The sequence below is a fragment of the Rhinolophus ferrumequinum genome, chromosome 5 (genome assembly GCF_004115265.2).
Source record: "Rhinolophus ferrumequinum isolate MPI-CBG mRhiFer1 chromosome 5, mRhiFer1_v1.p, whole genome shotgun sequence".
NCBI classification, from domain to species: Eukaryota; Metazoa; Chordata; class Mammalia; order Chiroptera; family Rhinolophidae; genus Rhinolophus; species Rhinolophus ferrumequinum.
Window position 1 is genome coordinate 39,913,408 of NC_046288.1, and position 24,730 is coordinate 39,938,137.

The following is a 24,730-nucleotide window of genomic DNA, read 5'->3' on the forward strand; positions in this document are numbered from 1 at the left end:
ACATCTTCTGTCTCAACGGGGGGAAGCAGCCTCATTTAGGTTCTTTGACCTTTTATTCTTCTCTCAAGTGTCTTCTCATCTCCCTTTCACAGGAAGATTTATCTATGGCACAAAACCATGTGCAGGCAGCTGTAGGAGAAATTGCCATCTATACATGGAGCAAGAAAAAAAGAGAGAGAGCACAAATCAACAACATTGGGAATAAAAATGCATCAAACTACTGATGCAAAAGGGATTTTAAAGTTCATAGGAGAGTAGTATCATATTATGGCCATAAATTTGTCATTTAAAATGAGATGGATAATTTTCTAACAAAATATAAGTTATTAACCTAGACTTGAAAGGTAAAAACCATGAATAAATAAGTAACCATTAAAGAAATCAAATTAATGTAAAATATCTTGCCCCTCCCTATCTCCAAATGACAACAAGGGCAGTTATTTATAGGCATAGTTTAAAAAACCTGTAAAAGCAAAAAATCTCTATTTTAGGCAAACTTGATTAGAGACTCAAAATAGGAAATCTAACCAAACCACTTTATGCAGTGAGTGTAACTTTAATGTTAAAAATGGATATAAAGGTAGAATATAAGAATTATAGTGAATTCTCACTTATAAATATAAAATCAAAACCTTTAATGTAATATTGACAATATTTTCAGCATTTTATAAAAAACTACATGATAGCCAAAGAAAGATTATTTGAAAATGCAAGGATGGTTCAATAGTCAGACATCTATAAAATTTAGGAGAAAACCCTATATAGTTATTTTAATAGATGTGGACAAAACATCCAATAAAACTCGACACTAAATTGTGATATAAACTTTTAGTACACTAGGAACAGAGACATTTTTTATTATTCTGATAAGAAATATCTATCTAAAACCACTCCAAAACTGTATAGTTATTTAGAAAACTTTATAAACATTCCTATTGAAGTAAGCATAGCCTGAGAATCCCTGTGATTATCCCCAATATTGAGCATTGTACTAGATGTCCTAGCCAACTTTAAAAGGCAAGAAAAATAAGAGGTGCAAGGACTTAAAGGGAAAAGACAAAACTTGCAAATTATGAAATTAACAAAATAGAAAACCCAAGAAAGACATCAGACATATCATTGGAGCAATTTAGAAGTGAGTTTTGCATGTTCACTGGACTCAAGATTAATATACGTGAAATAGTAGCATTCCTGGAAAACAACAATTAACCAACTAGGAAATGTCTAGAGGAAAAATATATACCATTTACGGTAGGCAGAATCCCTATCTTAGGCAAACTAACACCCCCCCCCCCCCCACCGCCAAATATTCACCCTAAAACCTATGAATATGTTAGGATATTTGGCAAAGGGGATTTAAATTTGCAGATGAAATTATGTTACGGTAAAGGGATTATCTTGGATTATCCAGGTGGACCAGTGTCATCACAAGTGTCCTTTAAATATGAAAGTGGGGTGAGGAAGCAGTGTCAGAGTGTTGTGACATAAGAAAGACTCAACTTGCCATTGTTGGCTTTCAGGATGGAAGGGGGCCAGCCATAAGCCAAGGAATGCAGACAGTCTGTAGAAGCTAGAAAAGGCAAGAAAGTGAATTCTTCCCTAGAAACCTCCAGAAAGGAATCCAGCCTAGTCCAATGATAACTATTTCAGATTTCTGACCTCAACAAAAGTTGTAAGATATAAATTTGTATTATTTTAAGCCATTAAGTTTGTGGTAATTTGTTACAGGAGCAATATAAGCAATATAAACTAATTAATTAAGGGCTTTCTGAAGGCGGGAATTAATGTGGCCTCCTTTCCCTCCACTTCTAATTCTTTTGCTCTGCCACTTCTGATTCAAATGGTTAGTGAGTTTGCGAGTGGCTGGGATCTAAGAAGAAATCCCTCTTCCCTTGTGGCCTGAGCAGCAATATAAAACTAATACACCATCCATCGTAGGAAAGAAAAAAACACAGAAAAGACATGGCTTTATTGCCCAATTGTACCCATATTCCAGTTCTTCCCCCCTAGTTTTTTTTTCTTAGAACTACTTTAGACATTTTCAACACCAATTCATTGGGGCTCAGTTCCATTTGTTGAAGTCTCTACATGTCAGCGCCCCTCCTTATAGACTCTGGGTGTGGAGGAAAATAATGTACCTTTATTCTTCTGCTATGATGCCTGAAAGAAGGTTCCCTACTCTTTCTCTCTTTCAGTCTCCCAAACTTAAGGACCGGAGAGATGACTTTCTAGTCATTTCCCTAACTTTGGCCTCTTGGGGGCTCTGAGAGGCCAAGAGTACAGCTCTTTCAGACCACAAGGGAAGAGGGATTTCTTCTTAGATCCCAGCCACTTGCAGACTCATTAGTGGCAGAGCAAACGAATTAGAAGTGGAGGAAAAGGAGGCCACATTAATTCCCGCCTTTAGAAAGCCCTTAATTAAAGTTGTCTAAAGTCCTTGCGCAGTGATCTACTGACCAGAAGCTTACACTGGCCCAACCCTGGATCATGTGTTGTCTTTGCATTAATAAAAAAAATATAAAAATTCTACTAAATTTGTAAATAGAAGTGATAGAACCTGTCTTGGTCTGGGGACTCCCAAGAGCAGACCCTGAAACAAAGATTTGAGTGAAAGTAGTTTTGGGGGAGATGAGCCAAGGAAACATGGTGAAGGAGGGACAAACCAGAGAGGGGAGAAAGAAAAGCCTATAAAGGTGCTTATGGAGTAAGGGACAGCTCTAGGCAGCTGGGACCCAGTCCTGCTGGGGATCCTCTGAGAGGCGTAGAATGTTCTTCAGAAATAGGAAGCTGGAGACTAGGGATTTATACTTCACAACTTTCAGCATGCCCTGCATGCATGAGCCAAGTGTGCTCCTATGATCCAAGAACTCCCCCAAGCAGAGGGATACTTTTTAAAATCTTTTGGATTTAATTTTATTTTCTGAGTGGTAAATCTTTTCCCCAATTTAAAATTCAAAATTATGTAAAGAGGTATAAACTAAGATATATGACATATATATGTATATATATGTACATATATACACACATTCTTCCTTTATTATGCAAAAGGTATGGAATATGTACTCTTTTCTATCTCCTTGTTGTTTTTTTCACTTAACACTATGTCCTGTCATTGGGTTCCAGTATCAGTAGTTTTTTAGCCAGTCTCCTATGGATGTGCATTTAGGCTATTTCCATATTTTGCTATTACAAAATTATTTTATTATCACTTCTAAGTAAACATAAACAAATGTTTCATAATTTTAGGGATGAATCTTTAAGGTAAAATTCAAGAAGTAATATTGCTTGGTCAAATGGTAAATGTATACAGTGTTTTTGTTTTTGTTTTTTTAGATTATGCCGCAAGGTTCTGTGATAGTCCCACATCAATATGTAGCAATGTATCTGCTCAACCTTAGTAACTGAATATGCTGTCAAAAGTTAACCTGTCTATCTAAAAGGTATAGTTATAGTTATAGTTTGAATGCTTCTTATTTTGAGAATTCTATCTTTCCTTATTTTTGTGGGCTAGGAAATTTGTTTCTCTTTCTTTTTTTTTTGTGGTAAAGTTTGTATATTTGTACTTTTTTTCCATTGGTAATTTGGTTTTTTCATTCCTCAATTTTCTAAAAGCTTTTATATATTAAAGTTATAAATTAAAGATTTAGTCTTTGTGATACACAACGCAAATATTTTCTTTGTCATTAGTCTTTTGGCTTTGCTCTTTTTAGTCACGAAAAATTGTTTTTCCCCCTTAATTTTATATTATTTAATTTATCAATCTTTTATTGGGTATGGATTTTGAATCATACTTAGAAAGCCTTTCCCTGTACCTAAATTTTCTTCAGTACTTGTAGGGCTTCATTTTTTTTTGTTTTTTGTTTTAACACATTTAGATATCTAACTCATTTGGAGTTTATCCTGGTATATGGTGTGAGGTAGGATCCACTTTCATGTTTTTCAAAAATACTATCCAGTTTCTCCAACTCTTGTTTGTAAAAAGTTCATCCTTTTGCCCAATGATTTGAGATGACACTTTAATCATGTAACATGTTTCCATGATACTTAGCTCCATTTTTGGATTTTCTTTTCTGTTCTGTTGGTCTGTCTGTGCATGAGCCACCTTACTGTTTTAAACACAGAAGCCTCATAGTATATTTAAACCTGTATTTTTAGTAGGTTTAGTTCATTCATCACCACATAACTGTATTTGACTTAATAAAACATAATTTCCTTCATCCATCCCTTATTTATAGATAATTATGATTTTCTTTCCAACTTTAACAGCAAATTTAATTATTATGTTATCTTTGTCATATAGCTTTTCCAAATATTATATAATTGTGGACATTTTTATGACTCCTTATGCAGATTGTCAAATTTCTTTCCAAGATGAAATAACTGATACACAGCTGTCACAAAATTAAAAACTATTTTTAATTAAATTTTTTTTAAAAGTCTTGACTTTAATAGCCAAAAGGCTAACCAATTTGCATTTTTCAGATTGTTAAGAAGGTTAAATATTTTTCCCTATATTCATTCACTCATTGTTATTTCTCCTTTTGACTTGCTTTTCATGTTGCCTTATGTTACTTCAGTTTTTTAATTGATTTATATAAATTCGCATATAAAGATATTGATTCTTCATCAATCATGCTTACTGCAGTGCTTACCCAAATTATTACATTATTAATGCTATTTATCTTTTGTCAAGCTAATATTTTAAACTTTAGTTTTAATAATTATTACTTTTTGCTTTCATTAGTTCATTAGTCTTTTCTACAATCATTTCTAATTTGTAGGATTGATATATATTTATAATTTTAAATGAATATGTAATATTTACCCAAAATATAAAAACAATTCTAACTTGCCTAGTGATTTTCTTCTCTGGACTAACGTAGGTTTCAAGCAGTAAATTAGAAGGCAGAAGTAATATTATAGGCAGGGACTCTGACAGCTTTGAAAGTGACATTTGTTGAAAGGACAAGAGACTTTCTAAAATTATCACACAGTGGTCCCCAAAATTATAGCAATCTAACACACTGAAGGTACAACAAACAGACCTCAAAGTGCCCTGAACTGATGTCCGTAAAGTGATCGCAGCATTACGAAAATATTCAGTGATGTTCAGGGTATCATGGGGGGAAAACAAAGAAATATAGGATGATTTAAAAGACATTTCTACCTCAAATAATTTTAAAAAATAGTGTTTAGAGGCATACAGTCTTTACTTACGCAGGAAAATTTGCTGTGAAAAATGACTTGTTCCCAGAGGTGCCAGTTATATGACACTTTATAAAAATTGTTACCTATTTTGTACAGCTTTCTAGATTCTGAACTCCTTGGAGATGATGAGCATGATTTATTCTTCAGGTCTTCTTTAATGCCACATATAATAGGTACTGAATGCCAGCTGAGTCTCGTTGTTCCATATTCTTAGTTTTTAACCCACTTATATCCTACTTGCCCAGGGAGGAAACGAAAGCTCGAAAAGGTTAGGCTCCTTACCCAAGGTTGGGTTTGGAAGGCAAGGACTGTGTGTTCTCCCCACATGGCTCATCCCTTTCTCATGATAACCAGCACAGTATCGTCCCTAACTTGCTGGTTCATTGTTTGCCAAGCAGATCAGACAATTAATTTGTTATTATCAATGAGAGGCTGGGAGTGGGTGACCAGGTTTATAATTTTGTTGGAGAAATAGGACATATGTATGAAACAAGATCGCGATCAAATTATGATTTAAAGCCGATTATTTTAGTTGCCTTTCTCAGAGCAATTGAGTCAACCCAGGGACCTTTACAAAGCAACAATTAGATTCTTCTAGGATCTGAATATATTTGTTTTTAGGTAAATATAATTTGCATCACCTCACTCTAGGATCAAGACACTGTATGTAATCACGTGTGAGATGGTTTTTCACGCTTCCCCACTAAATTCTTCACTGGAACTGGCACATTCTTAGTCTTTTTGATTATGAAAGAGAAACAAAAGAAAGCTCTTTGTCTGTCTTCAAAGCCCTCCCTGTCTGTGGTTTGTTGTCACATATTCTCCTACATCATTTTTCACATTCCATCTCTACAAAAAAATATTTTTTTTGTGGAGATGATAGTTTTTGAAAGTCATTTTTATACTATTCTATACATTTAATTGTTATCCCCCACTTTAATTTTGGTTAGATATGACACCGTATCTTATAAGGATTTAAAAACATGCTTACCTAGTAAGATGATGCCGTTTGCAAACCCTTCCGTTATACTTGATGAATTATTGCTTTAGAAACATTTTTAGTCTTCTTTCTCACCATAAACCAGCCAAGCAAGACAAATAGTGTGTTAAAAAGAGGTTGAATTTCCACATTCATTGTAGGAAAACATATAAGATTTATGCAGTTTTGTCAGGTAAAAGGTGAAAAGGTTGTCAAGGACTTTTTAAATGATGCATAAATCTGAGTGCCCAGATGGAGGAGAGATGCAGACAAGTCAGTAGAGGCATTGATGGATTATTTAGATTACAATACCACTTTCTCAGGGAGTACAGCAAATGCCAAAACTGAGCCACAGTCTTTACTTTAATTTAATTTAATATAGCAGGCCCTCTAACAAAGAGAGCAAGCATAGGTAAAGTTCCTTCTGAGAATGCTGGTCTGTCAACAGGCTTCAATAATAATGCCTAATATGGTACCAAGGAAACGATGGGTACTCAAATAGTAATATGTATTTAAAAATTTGGGCAATGATAAGGGGGAAGGAAATTTCTTAACTATTTGTCCATATTCTGTCTTCTAATTTATTGTACAACCCCCCCACCCCACCCCACCGCCTGTCTCTTCTCTTACCTCCGAGATATTGAACTCATCTAGGTCACCTTCCTCAGCCATCCATGCACTGCCCAGTTCTACCAGTTGATTCAGAAGATATTCAGCTGAACGTGTACAATGCTTAGTGAGGGAATATTGAGCATGAAGGCACGAATTAGCACTGATGGACTTGGACAGGCAAATGTGGGGAAAAGGGGGCAAGGCTGATGATTTGACCAATGAAGTTGGTGAGAATGTATGTTGTGCTTAGAAAACATATAGATAGATGACAATTACTCAAGTAGAGAGTATGTTGAAGGAGTGGGAAAAATATTAGAGGGGGATCTGAGGGCAGAACATTTGCTAAGAAAAACTATGTCCAATAATTCTGATATGCATCAGGGAGGGTAAACTTGGTATGCATCAGGGAAGACTCTATAAAGATTTTAGGGAGGGCAGTGACATGATCAGACCTTTGTTTCATCAAAGTAGCTCACGGCAAGTCATCGGATGGATCTCAGGGGAAAAACCTTATTAGTGAATGTATAACATGCCCACTTATACAGTCTGTTCCCCTTTAACAATGATCTTAATACATTGACTCTCAAAATAGCATTCTGTTTCACTAATGAGCAACAAAGCTATTATTCCATTTTCTTGGCTTGTGCTCTGCTGTTCAATTCCCCACCCCAACGTTAACCTGTGGCGGCCTCTAATATTGTTGAGAGATGGCACTGAAAGTTACATAGTGACAGGGAGTAGGCATCAGGTGAAAGGAGAGCAAGGTGCTGCCAGATGGTCTTAAGAATACCTTGAAGTGGTAATATAAGCATTACCTGTAACGCGCTCCTTTTTTTACTACCAACGTCCAGACATAGCCACACTCATGCATTACCACCCTCTAGTTCATGTCCTACCCTCATTCCCAAGGCGATACAGGCAGCTCTCCAACTGGAAGCCTTGCAGTAACACCTCTCAGTTCTCGTCACACATCATCCTCAGGTCTGTGTGCATCCCTGTGACATTTCCGAACTCTGGGTCATTCCTTTTCCCTTTTTAACATCTCTGCCTACTGGTCATCCTAATGTACTAATTATTCAGTTAATTAACTGTCCTTGATGTTCATTTTAACTAATTTTCCCCTGCTTAAAGTGCTATTAGGTGCATAGTACATACAAGTATTTTTCATGAGTCTTACAAGAAACTTCACCTGAACTATCTCCCTACAACACATTTAAGAGGCCAATATAGTTATCATTTGTTAGTGACAATCAAGGACACTAACCAAATGTATTGGCAAGCTGTTATGTTAGAAATAGGTAGTTTTTATCAGAATATCAATGGAAAAGCTAACGCTATCAAGCCATTCAATTTTCATTTCAAACAAATCATTGATCTATTTGATGTCTGTTTTGTTGAATTTTCCTAGAAGTTTAAAGAAAACAGAAATGATGTATGTATCTTAATGTATAACAGTGCTGGTTTTCAATTCAGCTTGTATTTGGATTCATACTTTGTGTGAACTGTTCTGGCAAGTAATCAATCAAAGCTTCATCAAATGAATAGAAAAATGCTAGGGCATCTGTTTTAATAGTACTTGAGTAGGGGCTAAGCTTGGGAAAGAAAATTAAGATACTTAATTGATCTTTGATTTAAAAGATTATTAAAGATCATCATGAAGATAAATACACATTAAACAACACATTAATTAAACAAAAACCAACCACAAATTTAGTCTCGCTCAATCATACGTCTCAGAGTATTTTGTTTTGTTTTTGGGTTTGATGTCAGGTGATAGACTCAGCTCATGAAACATCAAAATAGCAAATACCTAGCTTGCTATAAATCATTATTTTCACAACACACTCACCATAATATATAATTATACATACTGGTGTTGGTGTTAGTAGTGGTAATAGCAGTGGTAGCAGCAGCAGGAGAACTGAAGGTATTGGTGCCTGTATAAGCAATGTGTTATTACTGCTCACACTACTCTTTCCCCACACCCCCTGCACCCCTGTCACATATCCATATTCTTGTTTGATCAGGTACTGTTCTGGGTATTTTATAAGGATTATCTGTAAACATCACAATAACCTAACTAGGTAGATGGTGCTATCCCAACTTTTCAGAAGTAGAGGCTGCAACTTGAAGAGCTTAAGTAATTTGCCTAAGGTCTTATAGCTCACACCTTGGAAGAGGCAGGATTTGAACTCAGATTCCTGGGTCCAAAAACTCTTGCCTATTCTGGTACACCGTGTTGTCATATTATCCAGTTTCAGTTTATCCACCAAATACAAAGTAAGGGAATTGTACAATCATGTGGTTTTTCGTTTTTCCTTTGGGGCCAGCTTACAGGTATATAGAAATATAGTCTCTCACTTTGTCTCAGCTTACCTTTTAACCTGCTTATTCAAATAATCGGCTGCTTTTATAATTTTCTGACAGAGGCTGTATGTGTGTAAATAGCCTGCTAGTCACATGACCACATGCCAGATAGGCTGGTCATCTGGCCCTTTGGTGGTTGACACACATCCAGGTGGCTCTGCCACTCTTTGACGCGGTAGAATGCTATCTGATGAATTCAGATAATGTTAGCTATTCAGTACTGAGAACAAAGGCCCATACATAAATGGAGGCCACATTCTTTCCTTAGACAGTAAAGGAAGGTCTCTACTATTTAAGGATACTTATTACAAGTCTAACACTTTCCCACATGTCCTTTAATGTCACATTAACTCTGAGATGAAAATAATGTATTATCACTTAAACTTTCTTTTGAGGAGAACTAACGTACTTAAGTACTGTTCGTGACTTAGACTTCCCAATTAAAAAATTACTTAAGCTATGCTCCAGAGCACCTCCTCATTACCATCCCTTGGTATGTCTCAGAGACTGTAAACCAATTTTAGACATGACTTAATCAAAATGTGATTAGGATAGCAGCTTTGGAGGAGATAAACATAGCATTCCTTAAACTAATGTAATTGTTATTTGTTCTGTTCACAGCCTCATTAACATAAATGACACTTCCTAAGGATGTTAAACTTCAGTTATTCTTTTCCTTTTTTTAATTTGTAATTCAAATGTGGCTAAGATGACTCTTGGAGTCACTAATAGCTCTGTAGCGGTTGTGTGAAGGTACTGAATGAAGGTCTTTCCAGATCCTGAGCACTATGGGAATTCAGGGATCTGGGCTTCCCTGTTATTGCGTGAAGAGCTGGCTGCTTGGATTCTCAGAAATAGCCTTTGTGGGGTTCACTGAGCTCAAGTATGTAAAGTTCCTCCCCTTACAATACAGGATAATAATAAGGTGAAGATTGGGAATAAAGAGTGGTTTTTCCTTAGGTCCATTATCTTGGCCACTGTTATTACAGCATTCAGATTTGGGACGTAGGTGAGGACTGTGGGTAAATGCTGCCAGCATGATTTGCCTTCTGAAGTGGTAACGTTTTCAAACCGAGCCAAAATTGAATTATTATTTCCTATATATCGAGTCTAAGAAATTGTACTCTCTGTGTCTTTCAGAATTCCAAAGTGGCTTTACAAACACAAAATACAAAACAACTCAGAAACACTTTTTTCCTTACCTTAGGGATAAATGGTGGGGAAATGTCATAATTACCAAAATTTTACACTTAGCTCAAGATAATTGTGTAACTTGGAACAATTTGAAGGCATAAAGTTGAAAATGTTATTTTAGTGGTTTTTAGTGTGTTTAAAGGAGGATGTTAAATTTCTAGGTGGAATTATCACCCATAATGTGTATAGTTAGCAATGAGGTGCACTTAGCTTACAAATAAGTAAATGCCTTGTACATGAGCTGGCAGGAAGAATAATTATTTTTCTCCTCTGTGGGGAAAGCTTCTTGGTACGAAATGGGACAAAGTATTTAATGAATTTGACTTTATTGACTTTCTAACATCAAAATTAAAATTTTATAGGAAATATGAACAAACACATTTTTTGTTGACCGCAAAATATGTATTCTTGATACACTGTGATGGGATTGATCCTTATAGACGCTGGTACCTACTCTAGAGGTAGTGGTGAACAACCCAATTCTGTGCCCATGCTTTACACTGGTATATCTAGTCAGTCTTTGGGGGAATCGATAATTTATCACTTATTACTCCCAAGCTTGTTTGAAGACAACAATATTCTGTACGTGGAACATAATTTTGCAAATGTGATTTACGTACATCAGAATTACCTAGAGAATTCTGCTACAGAATCCTAACCCCTATTTTGGACCCTTGAATTAGAATCTATATTTTTACCAATTCTTGAGTGAGCTTAAGATTTTAATATTTAGTAACCAAATTCTTGGCATTTTACTCTTTAATGTTGCTTTTGCTGTGAGTCTGTAACTAGTAAACATTGAATACACACTATTCTATTTTAACCATTTAATGGCTAGGCATTTGATATCATTAAAGTTTCTATCACAGAACTGTGCAGTTAATAGTAGTAGCTACCGTGTTTCCCTGAAAATAAGACCTAACCGGAGAATAAGCCCTACCATGATTTTTCAAGATGACATCCCCTGAACATAAGCCCTAATGCATTTTTTGGAGCAAAACTTAATATAAGACTTGGTCTTATTTTCTGGGAAACACGGTATCATATATTGAACATTTGAACATAAAATGATGTCCTATGGCCATTCAAGATCTTTAATTCTCACAACAGCCCTTCATGATAGGTGATTTTATTCCCATTTTATATTTTATATGTAGGAGACAGGTTAGAGAGATTAAGAGATTGGATAGGATTGGGATTACCAATCATTACACTTACAGTAAGAGATAGCATTAAGATTTAAATCCAAATATGGCTTAGTCCACAGCCTGTACTGGAATTACTATGGTAGAGTGCCTGTTTTACACATATATACGTAGCAATGCACAGGGCCACCACAAATTAATATGGCAACTTTCTATGGTTTAGGAGAAGTCTTTTCACCCTACAGAAAAAAACAGTCCATGCTGGGGTGCGTGAGCAGAACATGAGGTAGAAGTCACCTTTCCTCTCTCTTTCCACCAGGTACCCCTGTATGATGAACTACCTGAATTACTGTAGGTGGTAGCCACGATGATGCTTTTAGTGAGAATATAGACCTAACATCTTATAAGCACAAAAAAGTGTTAGGCAGCAGACTAAAATTTGATAAATGTGACAGTGATAAAGAAAGGGGAAGCTAGCTTATTGATTGTCCAACTCTACTGATTCATTTTGATTGCCTTTGGAATTCTTGTGGAAAGGAGTGGCTTTACATTCTGATTTTGTGATGGAGGATAACTTATGATCTAGTAACATTTTAGCTAGAGTACAGTTTGACTTCCTGTGCATCTACACGGTAACCACTATTTCGTTAATATCTGAATGATGTCTTTGACCAAACTATAATAGTATTTATAAAGTATTCAAGATCTAATTGAACTTTTTCCTATAGCTGTATTTTTGTTAATAGTTTAGAGTACCTATGTGTTACCAGCATTTTAAAAATTAAATAGCTCATATTTGTTTTACATGCTGTATATTTACATCCTTTTCACACCTCTGCCACCTCACCTTTTAGATCTCTTACTGTATTTGATTCAAACTTTCTTCATTCTAGGATTCAGGTCCTAAAACCAGAAGAGGTTTTAACCACCCCATTTTTAAAAAAAATCATCTTAACACAATGATGATGAATTTTCTAAAACAAAGTAAAAGCATGGAAAGCCATCAATTTCTTAGATAAAACCCATTGCTAAATCTTCAGAGCATACTGCTATTGAGCCAAGAATATTATGTAAACAAGCTATACTAATTACTGAGCACCTACTGTGTGTCACATCCTGTCCTATGTTTTTCTGCATGTGTTTAGCTCATTAAATTTAATCACAATTGTTTAGTCTTTTGGAGATTGCTTTCCAGGGGAATAGGTGACAGATATAATGAGGCTGCTTCAGTACAGACGTGTCACCATTCCTAGAAAGAAAGCTTCCAAGCAAATGTTTTACTCTTAGTGATTTAGCCATGGACGTCACCTACTCAATGAGCCACAACCTGGAGTTCCTCGAGAGTTGTTCAATGTTCTTATTTTCTTAGGTCACCCTTTTATTTTGTCTTCATTCTTTATGTAAGAAAATTTTCATCAGGTTTTATGTAGTCTTTATACTCCCCCAGGGTTCATGTACTCAGAGGTGTATGCTTTTAATCCTTTTGTTCCATTTCCTTCCTTTGAAATGAGATTATGGATCCTAATGAATTCAGAGTTCGTTTTGATGAATTTGTATAGATGAACACTAATTTGACTGGACAGAGCATGAACTGTGTTTTTGTGTGTGCGTGTGTGGTTTTTTTCCCCCACAATTCAGTATAGCTTTCTTAATATTAGATTCTAAGATGAAAAAGTAGTTGCCTGGGAAAACCTTAATGATTTTAATCCTTAGATACTAATGGTATGGAGCTATCTTGAAGCCACTATTGAAGACCACAGAGGTTCTGCCTGTATGAAGAGATGGAAAACACATAGGATCATTTTTTGTGTGATTGTAGTTAATACTATTTAATAACTCACTTCTGTCTGACCTCTTCCTTAGGATTCTACTGGAGATGGCTTTAGGTAATTACTGAAATTTTGAAAGCAAATACCACTTTGATTACTCCTATTGAACAACTGAGTTTCAGTAATGAATTTATGAGTCTCTTATACAGAATATATATATTGGATAGGAATATAGGAATTCTATAGGAAAATATCCTTCTGTCATCTTTAAAGATAAATCACACTCATTTATATTAGATACACACTTATGGAGCAATTCTATTAGGTCTTGTTAATGTTTTATTTTTAGGAATATTATATATGATCTGTACATTTATTGTATAACTTATTTCTCAGGAGTTCAAAAGGTAATTTTATTATTGGATCTTACTTAATATGTACTCAATCGTTGTCTGTTATGGGTCAGCAATGTCTTGCACATTTGATTCTCTCAAGAGACGTGGGATAAATCAATGGAATGTGTATAGGCACACTGATCTCTGAAGACAGGTGTGATAGAAATATTGTTACATTATTGTAGGGAAAGCAGACATGGGAATAGTTTCAGGGGGGCATCACTGCCTTTTCTGAGGGTATATCTTATTAATAATTCATTATAACTTAGAATAAAAAGGAATTTTGTATTTCTCGCATTCAGTATTGCTCCAGAATATTTTCACTACCTTCTCATAAGCTTCACTTGTGATTTCTATGCAATTAGCAAACCCATTTTGGGCATTAATTATATCTAACACTGTATATATGAGGGAGTTAGGGGTGCAGATCCCTCCCCAGTCGAAAATCCACGTATAACTTTTGATTCACCCAAAACTTAACTACTAATAGCCTACTGTTGACTGGAAGCCTTACCGATAACTGTCGCTTAACACGTATTTTGTATATATATATTACATACTGTATTCATGCAATAAAGTAAGCTTATTAGAGAAAAGAAAACGTTATTACAAAAGTCATAAGGAGGTGAAAATACATTTACAGTACTGTACTGTATTTATTAATACCGTAAGTTTACATCATCTGTTTATAAGACAAATCATCTGCCCATCAGGACTACATCAGTATTGTCTTATATGTCTTAAACACTGTAGATGTTATATGTATTAGTAACACTAGACATCAGAAATGAAGAGATTATGGAAAAAAGAAATTCATATTTATTTTCAAGTATAGAAGTGGTGCACTGATAATGAAGAAGAAGCAATATAATTACTTTATGGTAGCTTAGTGTAATCAGTACGATTACTTCAAGGTACTAAGGAAATCTCCAAAAAATTTTCCAATATGTTTATTTAAAAAACATCTGTGTATAAGTGGACCACACAGTTTAGACTTATGTTGTTCGAGGGTCAACTGTATTATGATGAATAGGCCATCTTTCCTATTTGGGAAAATAGGAAAATGCACATTTATAATAAAAAGGCAAAATTAAAAGTTTTGAGCCATAATGTTTCCATAAAAGTGTTATTGAAGCTGAGATATGGCAAGGTCACTTCCAACTTGAAAAAGCCGCTCCTGTCCTGAATGTCTCCCATTGCTAGTCTCATCCACTCAAAGACTTTTATTTTGCATATGGAAAATATTACCTGAGTGTGTTGAACTGTTTCACTCATCTCTTCTTTTATACCTTAGTTCTCTTTTTGTCCAAGGGTGGACCACTTAGTTCTTCCTTTTGTACACTCATTCTTATATTGCTTCTCAAGCATTACTTTGAAAACAGAAATTCTCTCAAACTGGCAAAGTAATTTTTTTCTTTCCTCTTCTAAATGGCTCCTGAAATTTTACGTCATGTACAAAAATCTTTTGATTTGATCAAAGAAGTGGATATGGATGTTCCTGCTGCTCAACACTGACAACAAACATCCAGTTTCTTCCCCTGATTTCCTGAGACATATATTCAATAAGTTTGTTTAGTACCTTTTACATATGAGGAACATAAATGAATCTGGAATGAGTTTCTCAAACACACTGATAAAGGAGATAGGTGTATGAACAATAAATTATAATATGACATGGTCAGTACTATTATATCAGTGTTTGAGGTGCATTATGAACACAAAAAATAGAATGCTTGCTCTGGAGGAGCTGAATACTAGGACTGAACCAGAAATAAAGGACAGAGAAAGTCACTATAGGAAAGTCAGTCTGTCTATACAAAGTCATACAAGCATGGAAAAAGGTATATAGATTTGGGTCAGATTGTGGCATACCCTGTATTCCATACAATGACAGCTGGGTTTAAACAAGATAGCACATGTAAAGTGATTAATGCAGGGCTTTGTACACAGAAAACAAAAAAATATATTAGTTATTATTGCTAAAAATACTACTGATTATTTTTAATCATAATAATCCCATATGAAATCAAGAGTCATGGGAGATTTTTAAGCAGAGAAATGGAGTAGATATGCTACAGAAAAATGGTTCTGTCATCACTTTGAAAACAGAAATTCTCTTTGGATAGAATATGGATTGGAGGGAGAAAGATTGGGGGGGTAGAAGATCAGTTGGCAATTGTAATAATAACATAGGAAAATGTAATTAAGTTCTAAATGACATGAGTGTGAGAATTAACCTCTCTATAACTCAATTTCCTCATCTCTAAATATTGGGATTATAATAGCATCTAATTCATAGAATTTCCATGAGGATTAAATGAGTTAATGTTTTCAAAGCTCTTATAAGAATGCTTTGTAAGTACTAGTACTATGTGTTTGTTAAATAAAATTCAAACACGTGAATATTGCTTGTATATCTTTTGCTCATTCATGAGTCCTAGAGTATCGTAATTGGACATGAATTGTATCTATGTAACATCCTCTTCGTAGGCACTGATAAAGAACTGTTCATTTCAGTGGATTATAACTATAATAATATTTAACTGATGCTTGTCTATTCAATACTATCAAAGTAGAGACAAGTCTTGGTCTCATGGATGAAGTACATAGTAACACCTTGACTACTCTTCAGCTGGTTTTCTTCAGTGGTATCAAAATCCTTAATGTGCATATCATGTAGTAGTCATTGTAGCACATCAGAGGTACACATAGTTTAAAACTCAAATTGGTTCCTAAGAAGAGACAGTGAGCTGCGGTGTTCTAGGTGCACTGTAAATCAAATTATAGATTTTGGCATGTACACTGTGATGCATCGTTTTGTATCATGCTACTTCTAAGTCTGATTAAATAAAGCACTTGTTTCTTTATAATTGAATTTTAATTTTGGACTATGAAAAGACTTGCTTGACCTGGTCTAATGTTCTGACTTTAAGTGTAAGATTATTGCTGATTGGAGAACAAGATACTGGTGAAACCTGTCAGAGGACTTACTCGAATTCAATTGGCCTGAAATTCTTTAGATTACTCTTTGGCTTTTCATCACCATTTAGGTATTCTAAAATAGGGTTTCTCAACCTCAGAATTACTGACATTTATTGTCTGATAATTCTTTGTTGTGTTGTCTGATCTGTACATTGCAGGATGTTTAGCAGCACCCCTGGTCTCTACCCACTAGATACCAATAGAATCCCTTCTCACTGTTATGACAACAGAAAGTGTCTTCAGATATTGCCAAATGCCACCTGTGGAGCAGAGGTGGTGGTGGAATAGGGAATTATCCCTAACTGAGAACAACTGTTCTAAATGATGATTAACAGATACTAAACAGATACTAAAAAGTTTCCTGAGTCATGCATCCAAAATATGAATTTGCCCAGGGTTCATCTCAACAATTTGAGTTTTTCACTAGCCTTCTTGAGGCAACAAATTTCTCTCTTGAGGGGTAGTATATTAAAAGTATTGTCCAAGTCATTTTACTGGCTTATTAATATTTTATGTATTCAATTTGGAAGATTTCTCTCAAGCAAAACCTGATGTACCATCTGGTTGACTATCTGTAGTCAGCCATATGAATGTTGTACTTTAAAAAAAAATCACTTTCTATTTTCTTTTGATTGTTGATTAATTCATGTATGTTCATGTTATATTTACAATGCCAAGGACTACAGTGACATTCAGTCAATATTCATTGAATGTATGAACATGTGAAAAAATGGACCTCACTCTCATGTGTATCTATGGTGAAAGAATTACCTTTCAATTCCTTTACAAAAGAGATCTGCTTCTTTTTCTTCCTTCTTAATTAAAAAATAAACAAATAAAGTGCTGTATACTCCTGTAGGCCTAGTTAACAAGTGAACATTTTCAAGGTACTTTTCATTTTTATCAAAAAAGTAGGGGTCTTGTGAGTCTAAAAATAATTTTGAAAATTAGGTATGGAGACAGTGAAGTTATAACAAATGTATACATCCTTTTCTAAATGAATGAGAATCGGGATAAGCTATTCATCTTCACAGTGCAGTACTGCCTTAGTATCAAATCTTCTCCTATGTGGATATTTGATCTGGACTGTTTCACTGTGATATTTACCTTTCATAAGAATATCTTCTTCACCCCCTTCACTAGTCCAGAGGGGCTGTTACTTTAAAATCTCCAAGAATACAATGCATCAGCTCTTGCTACTGTACATTTTTAACACCATCATTTTGGAGGACTAAGGTACTTGGAATGCATTTCTGGATTGTGATTTGACAATAAGCACCCAAATAATACTTTATTGAGAAAATATAATACTGATTTATTTAATACCAGCTTTACTAATTGTTCCATATGTAATATCTCAGTCCCCCAAATAGATTGTAAGCTCTCTATGATTAGGAATTATGTCTGACATTTTCTAACATTTCGTAGTATAAGAATAGAGTCAGAAATCACTCAGAAGATCTAGATTCTTTTCCTGAATGGTATTATTTTATGTATTTAATTATGCAAGGGCCACTAGGAAACTCAGTCTAAAGACAGAGACAAAGAGTAGGCACTAAGAACAGTGTCAAAGCATACTTGTTTAGTGAATGAATAAATGAGTGATATAGAAGACCATGAGTTCTCTAAGCACAGGACTTTGACTGACATGGGTGAGTGTAGGAGGAATAAATAGTGTATTCTTACTCACAAGAGATCTTCCAGGTCTAACTGACTTGCAGCTTCATGAGAAGCTCATGTAGATAAACTCATGTTTATCTATATAATCTTTAAATGGTGAGCATATGGTATAATTGCAGAATAAACTTGGTATTATAAAAACATCATTTTTCCCTCCAATTTTATCCTGCAGAATTTCATCTCTTATGAAAAACTATATAATATTTAATACCAAATATAATGTTTTGTGATCTCTGAAAGAAAAAACTACGAACTGTGATCCCACCATAAATATCCAAACATCAGTTAACATCTGACAATAGTTATTCCTAGTGGCTTATTTTCCATGGGCATTCTGCCATTTCACAATCTTGCTGCATGCAAACAAACTTTGTGCCATGACCATTCTAAGCCTCAACAAATCCTTAGTGTATAATGCTATTTTTATATCGTCCACTGCTTTCTGTCAGTGATGGAAAGCTTCTGAGTTCCTGAGTTCTTTCTAGTCACTGATCAGTGGCAGCTCTCAATAGGCAAACACCAATTCTGTCAGCAAAAGGTGCTGACTCGGGAGGGAAAACCTCTCTGCTAAGACCATGGGGTGACATCTTGAACAAAGTCGCCTTCAAGGACATGGCTGTGTGTTTTGCTTCCTATATGTGAGATGTTATAAAAGCATAAATAAATGTTCTAACAGACAGTATGAGACTAAATATATAGCAGGGATATTTAATGGAGAGTTTACAAAGTAGCTACTAGTTATGTTTCTGTGTTGGCTTATGGTATTAATTCTCAAGTGAAATGCTTCCTAGTACTTAAAAAAACTCCATATAAACCCTCATCTTGAGGGAGGGGACATTTTTATACTTTTGTTTTTCTTGTTAATTTTTGTCCCTAAAGAAATTTCCTGGTTTCCAAGCTAGGTAAGCGTTATTTGGTGAAATGCATTCAATGTTTTTCCTACATTTTCCTTTTAATTGTTTTTACTTTTGGCCTTATATTTATGTTATTCTGATAGTCAAGTTCCATTGTATTAATAGTCTATTCTATTTTATATACACTCAGGAATCAAAGTTTGAAAATATTATCTAAAATGAACTCTTTCTTTTTCCACACTTTTGAGTACGCAGTTCACAGCACTTAATTGGCTTTATAAGCTCAAGCATTCTGCAGGATTTACACCATAGAGAAAGGGGTATCCTCCCCCACAACTGGGGGGTGCAATGTACCTTTGGATACTAGGGCACTGTTTATATAATCTGAAATACATATCTCAGACTCTGTTTCAGTTGTCAAATAAAAAGATGATAGCATTAGCAAATTTTGTGTTATTGTGGATATGATTATTATGGGATTATAAATAGTATTGTAAGTATCAAATCACTGTACATTCAAATGCAATGAAACCTCTCTAAATATACTAGAATATGTTATGATAATCACTAATTTAAATAAGATTTTAACTAAATAACTAGATTATGTTAAGTTACTCTCTTTCAAGGAGGCTGAGGATGCATCGGAACTTATAACTTTATACAAGTTATATATAAGTTATATAACTAAAGTTATATAAATTATATAACTAAAGTTATAACTTTAGTTAAGACACTTTTTCCCAGAACATCACTGAATTTGGCTGAACATGTAAATGAGAGCTCAGTCGTTAGGGAACGAGAAATCTGCACGTCCTGGATGAGGGGCTGAGTGAGTGGAATGAAGTGATACAGATGGAACTAGTCCAGGGAAGTATGTGAAGCAGCCAACACTAGAATGGAGGTTATAGCAAAGGAGAGATATACATAGATGTAATTAGATATAGAAATGGAAAGCATTGCCAGTAAAGTAAGGTAAATTGGGGGTAACTTGAAAAAGACACCAGGGAAAAGAAGTATGGATTATTAAATGACATCTATTCATTTGGCTCTTGATATGCCTTGTTTCATGCAAATCATGCAATAATCAGCAAGTCTGGTTTTTAAAGTACCTTCCTTAAATTATGGATAATTAATAGTTTAATTCTTAAGTTATTAATAATTGGTTATTTCAAATAACTTCCTTAAGTTTGCAGAGCTAGGAGGTCGTTGGGCTGAAATTCTCATACAGGTCTATCTACTGGACTGCTAAGGTCTACCCTCTTGCTATCTCCTCTAGCAGAAGAAATGTAGTTGGAGCTAACAAAAGGAGCCAACAGCATGGTGACAAATTTGCCTGGTTACAGGTAGTGGGGAATTGGCCTGTTGATTAGGAGAGAAGGTAGTTGGAGAAAACTAAGAGGGATGGAAATACAAAGGTTAAAAGAGAGTGGGAAGGAAGAATTAGTGAAAGGTCTCAAAGCCCAGGATCAGCTGAGTGAAATAGAGTGCAGTAACTAGTCCTTATATTATCCTAATTCTTACCTATGCATACAATTATTTGTATAAAGCCTCCAGTTACCAATTTCAGACATATGTGACATCAGGGGGATCATATCTTTTGACTTCCCTACTTTCCTAACCTAATAAAAAATCACGAGCAATGGTTCAGGGCAGTAGATGCAAGTGACTGAATAAAGGGACCATGATTGTTCTCCCTTCAGTTCAAAACACACCTAGCTAAGATCTGCTTGGCTTCTGTTGGCCATATTTAAAAGTCAAAGACAACAACCTCCTTAAAGATGTGTATTTAATTAAGTGGATCTGAATGTCTGCCAAGACAAAGAGTTGAAGTGTGTGGAACACACACGGTCCAACTCAAACTCCAAATGTTATTTCGTTGAGCTCAATTGCAAAATGTAATTATAAAATTCCTCAAGATTTTGCATGTAATATTTAAAGGCACAAAGATGCATTATTTGTATAGCTCAATTTATTTCATTATAGCTTTTAATAGGTGGTACGTAAATTGTACCTTTTTTCATTAAAGAGAAAAAAGTAGGAAAAAAAACTGAAGAAAAAATTATTATATCCAAAATTTCCTCAGAATTACAAATCAGACACAAGGTATTCTACCTATGAATGAAGAACATACATTCAAATCAATAAATATAACACTACTAACTGAAATGTGGGCATCAGGTATGTGGCAAATACTTAAGAATGTAAGGGGTGGCAATTACCATGTTATTGGTAGTGAACAAATTGAATGAAAGTTAGGAAGGGCTCAAAGGAGATTTAGCGAGAAATGAGTCCCCTGATTATCTCATGTGACAATCCTAGTGATGATTAAACAAAGAAACACAGAAAGACTCCGAAGAAGGGATGTGGTTTGGTTATGATGAGTAATCAGTTCCAAAGCAAATGTTGTCACATCTGAATCACAGAGCTCTTTCTATTGTCCATCACATTCTTCCTAACCTTCCTTCTGTTCCATAAAAATGCTAAGATGGAGATTACACAAGGCTTCTAGGACACAGTTTGATGTGTATGTATGTATGTGTGTATGTACATATGTATGTACGTGTATGTATATATGTATGTATAATGTACGTATGTCTATGAATATGTCTCACAGTCCTTCATGCAGTTTAAGAAAAGCTGTATCCCTAAATTACAGCTTTATTTCTCTATTTTCTTCACTACTGATTTTTCTTGGAGGAGTAAACTTGCTGGTCCTTACTCACTGTCCCCATTTTTTTATTTCTCTTGCAGTTCTTTTTCTATCACTTTGAAACTCTTTCTGCTTAAACCTTCTAGTCACCTCCTATCTGTAAACTTAGTAGACCATCTGTAGTTTTCCACCTACTTAGCCTTTGGGCTTCTCTCTGTACATCACTCATTCTTGGACTTCCGTCAGTCTCCTGTCCTAAATGCTGAGTGCTCGAGCAGTCTCTTAGCCATCTCTTGCACGCAGTCTCCCATTGCTCACCTCTTGAATATTGAGAACAGGAAGGGCTCTATTTTCAGGCTTCCTAGTGGTGATTGCTTGTGTTTCATGTTAATTTTAACATATATGGCATGACTTAGTTTATATTTCTAGTGTTCAATATTCACCTGTGTTCTGTTCATTCAACAAATTTGACAGTAATATTTATTGATAGTTTCTTATGTGCCAGGAACTGTTTCCATTGAAGTGAAACATCATGACCTTACTCCCACACAAAAAAGGACATGGTGATTACTCTCAGAGAGCTTAAGGTCTACTTGGGTGAATACACGTTAATAAAAGAACCACACATAAATATAAAATTATATTTGTGGCAAGTGACACAGAGAAGAGGTATATGGTACTATAAACACTTAAAACTTTCTGATCAGGGAGACCGGCAAATGTTTCCTTGAGGAAGTTAATAATTTAGTCTTTAGTTATTTGGGTAAATACTTGAAGATCATTGCATCACCTGTAAATTATTTTATTTCCGGATTACCTGTGCCTTGTTTGAGGGTGCAGTTGTCATGTCCTGATGGCTGAGGTGCCCAGGACTCTTACCTCTAGATGGGTGGGATTTCAATATTTCCATCCCTCGTGTAGGATCCCTACATTATATCCTTAGTATAACATATGAGTATACTTCAGATACTATACTACATTTTATTATTGTTTAGTACCCTTAACATGCATATCATACAGGCCATACATACTTACCAAGTACAGATGGTATATATGTTATTGATGAATGTTTTTTCTCTAAATTAGATATAGTTACATATCACTGAAAATATGCTGGTACAGTGAGTACCTTGAATGGTCCCTCAGATTTTGTTTTTGAGTCTGTTCCAAATACGTTTTTACTACTCATTCAAACTCAGATCAACATATCTATCTAATTATAATAGGTTGCTATTTCAGTTATTTTATTGGTAAACAAAAGTATGGGGAATTTTGACCAGAAAGGATATTTAGTGTCCAGATACCAAAAATACAGCTATTTTGCTAAATAAATAGTAGTATCTATGACAACTATGACAGACAATATTTCTTTATAATAGAAGACTTTAGATAAATTTGGTGAGCTTAAATTCACTATAGATCTTGAAGAAAGATGAGGTATAGTGAGGGAGAATTGCCTTTTGATAAAACTGTCAATGATAAATTGCCATTAATGTGTTAACTTGTCCGATGTGATTTGAAGGATAGTGACTTTTTGTAACTTAAAACATACCCATGTGCACACACACACACACACACACACACTGCATAAATATTTATAACTTTTCAGTAAAAAATATATCTTATGAATATTTTAGGTCATAGGTAATTTTATAAAATGCTTTATCAAAAATCAATATTCAAAGCCACAAGAATTTACTGCATTGATGCCATCAGCAAGATGAGAGGCCATGATATTCCAAGCCCATTTTCTGAGAAACAGCCTCATTATTTTTCCCAGGTTGTTCAAGTTAAAAATAATCCAGAGAAGGAAAATCATCTTTACTGAGTAATAATATCCTATGCTAGATACTCTATATTCTACTGTTGTTTTTTTTTTAACAGCTTCTTTGTGATTTATATTTCAATCATTAGACAAACACATATTGAGTATCCACTTCATGTTCAGTTCTGGACTGTGCATAAGGGGATTATAAAACACAATCCTTGACCTTGCGAAGTTTTTCATCTGGTTGGTAAGATAAGAATCAGGCCTAAGACACAACTAGAGAAAAACACAACTATTGATGTAGTGTCTCCCTTTTGTGCCCAGCCATTCCTACTCCAATAATCTTTTCCCCCCTCTTTTAATTATTAATTCTAGTCCAGAGCAGAAAGTGTCTATTTTGAACAATGGAAAGCGATATAGGACTTTAGAGTGAAAGAATGTGAGCAAAAACCAATTCAACTGCAAAAATCCATACAGAAAAAAATAGTGTTCTTCCAGCTAAATTTTGAAAGTATTATGAGTATAAGCTGGGTTCTAATATCTAGAAAAAGTGTTTCTTATTTGAGTTTTTAAACAAGCCTTTTGTCGATGTTTACCTGTGGCATCTACAGTTGCCAAAAACCTTCAGAATTGTAATTAACTCTTGGCATCATGAAGTATGCTTTGCTATAAACTGAGATACTATCTGGCCATTAGTAGCCAGTATATCACTGAGGGTAGTAGCCAGTATATCACTCAACAATATTTCATTGTTGAGCTTGTACCCCTAGAGATTTATTTACATTTTGGGAATTGAGAAGCTTAAGAATAGTGATTCAAATGTCCAAGTATTCAAAGAAAGCATAGATTGTGGTGTGTACAAGTCACTTAATAACATTTCACATGCATTTTGGTGTCAGGGATTTCCCCCACTGGCTTCTGATGAAGAGGTACTTCCTTAAAAGTACAGATATGTGTACCAAGTCTGAAAGGTGAGTTGATAATTTAGGGAAGATATACATCTGGGGAATAAATTTAGCAATCTAAGCAAAAACAAACCAAAAAACCCAAAAAAAACAAAACCCACAATCATTCATGCCTTGGGTAAAAGCAATTTATATTTACCATGGTAACCATTAAGAATTGAG

General features: G+C 34.9%; 1 protein-coding gene across 4 annotated transcripts in view; it reads left to right on the forward strand.

Moving 5' to 3' along the window:
- ARHGAP24 (Rho GTPase activating protein 24) overlaps window positions 1–24,730 on the forward strand; it is a 701,125-nt gene that overhangs the window by 283,682 nt on the left and 392,713 nt on the right. The window contains exon 1 of one of the 4 annotated variants that reach the window (XM_033105938.1): window positions 3,355–3,440. The exons of the other annotated variants lie outside the window; for them this stretch is intronic. The gene's annotated coding sequence lies outside the window, so the exon portion shown is untranslated. Of the gene's footprint in view, window positions 1–3,354; window positions 3,441–24,730 lie in introns of those variants that run through there. 4 annotated transcript variants of the gene reach the window in all.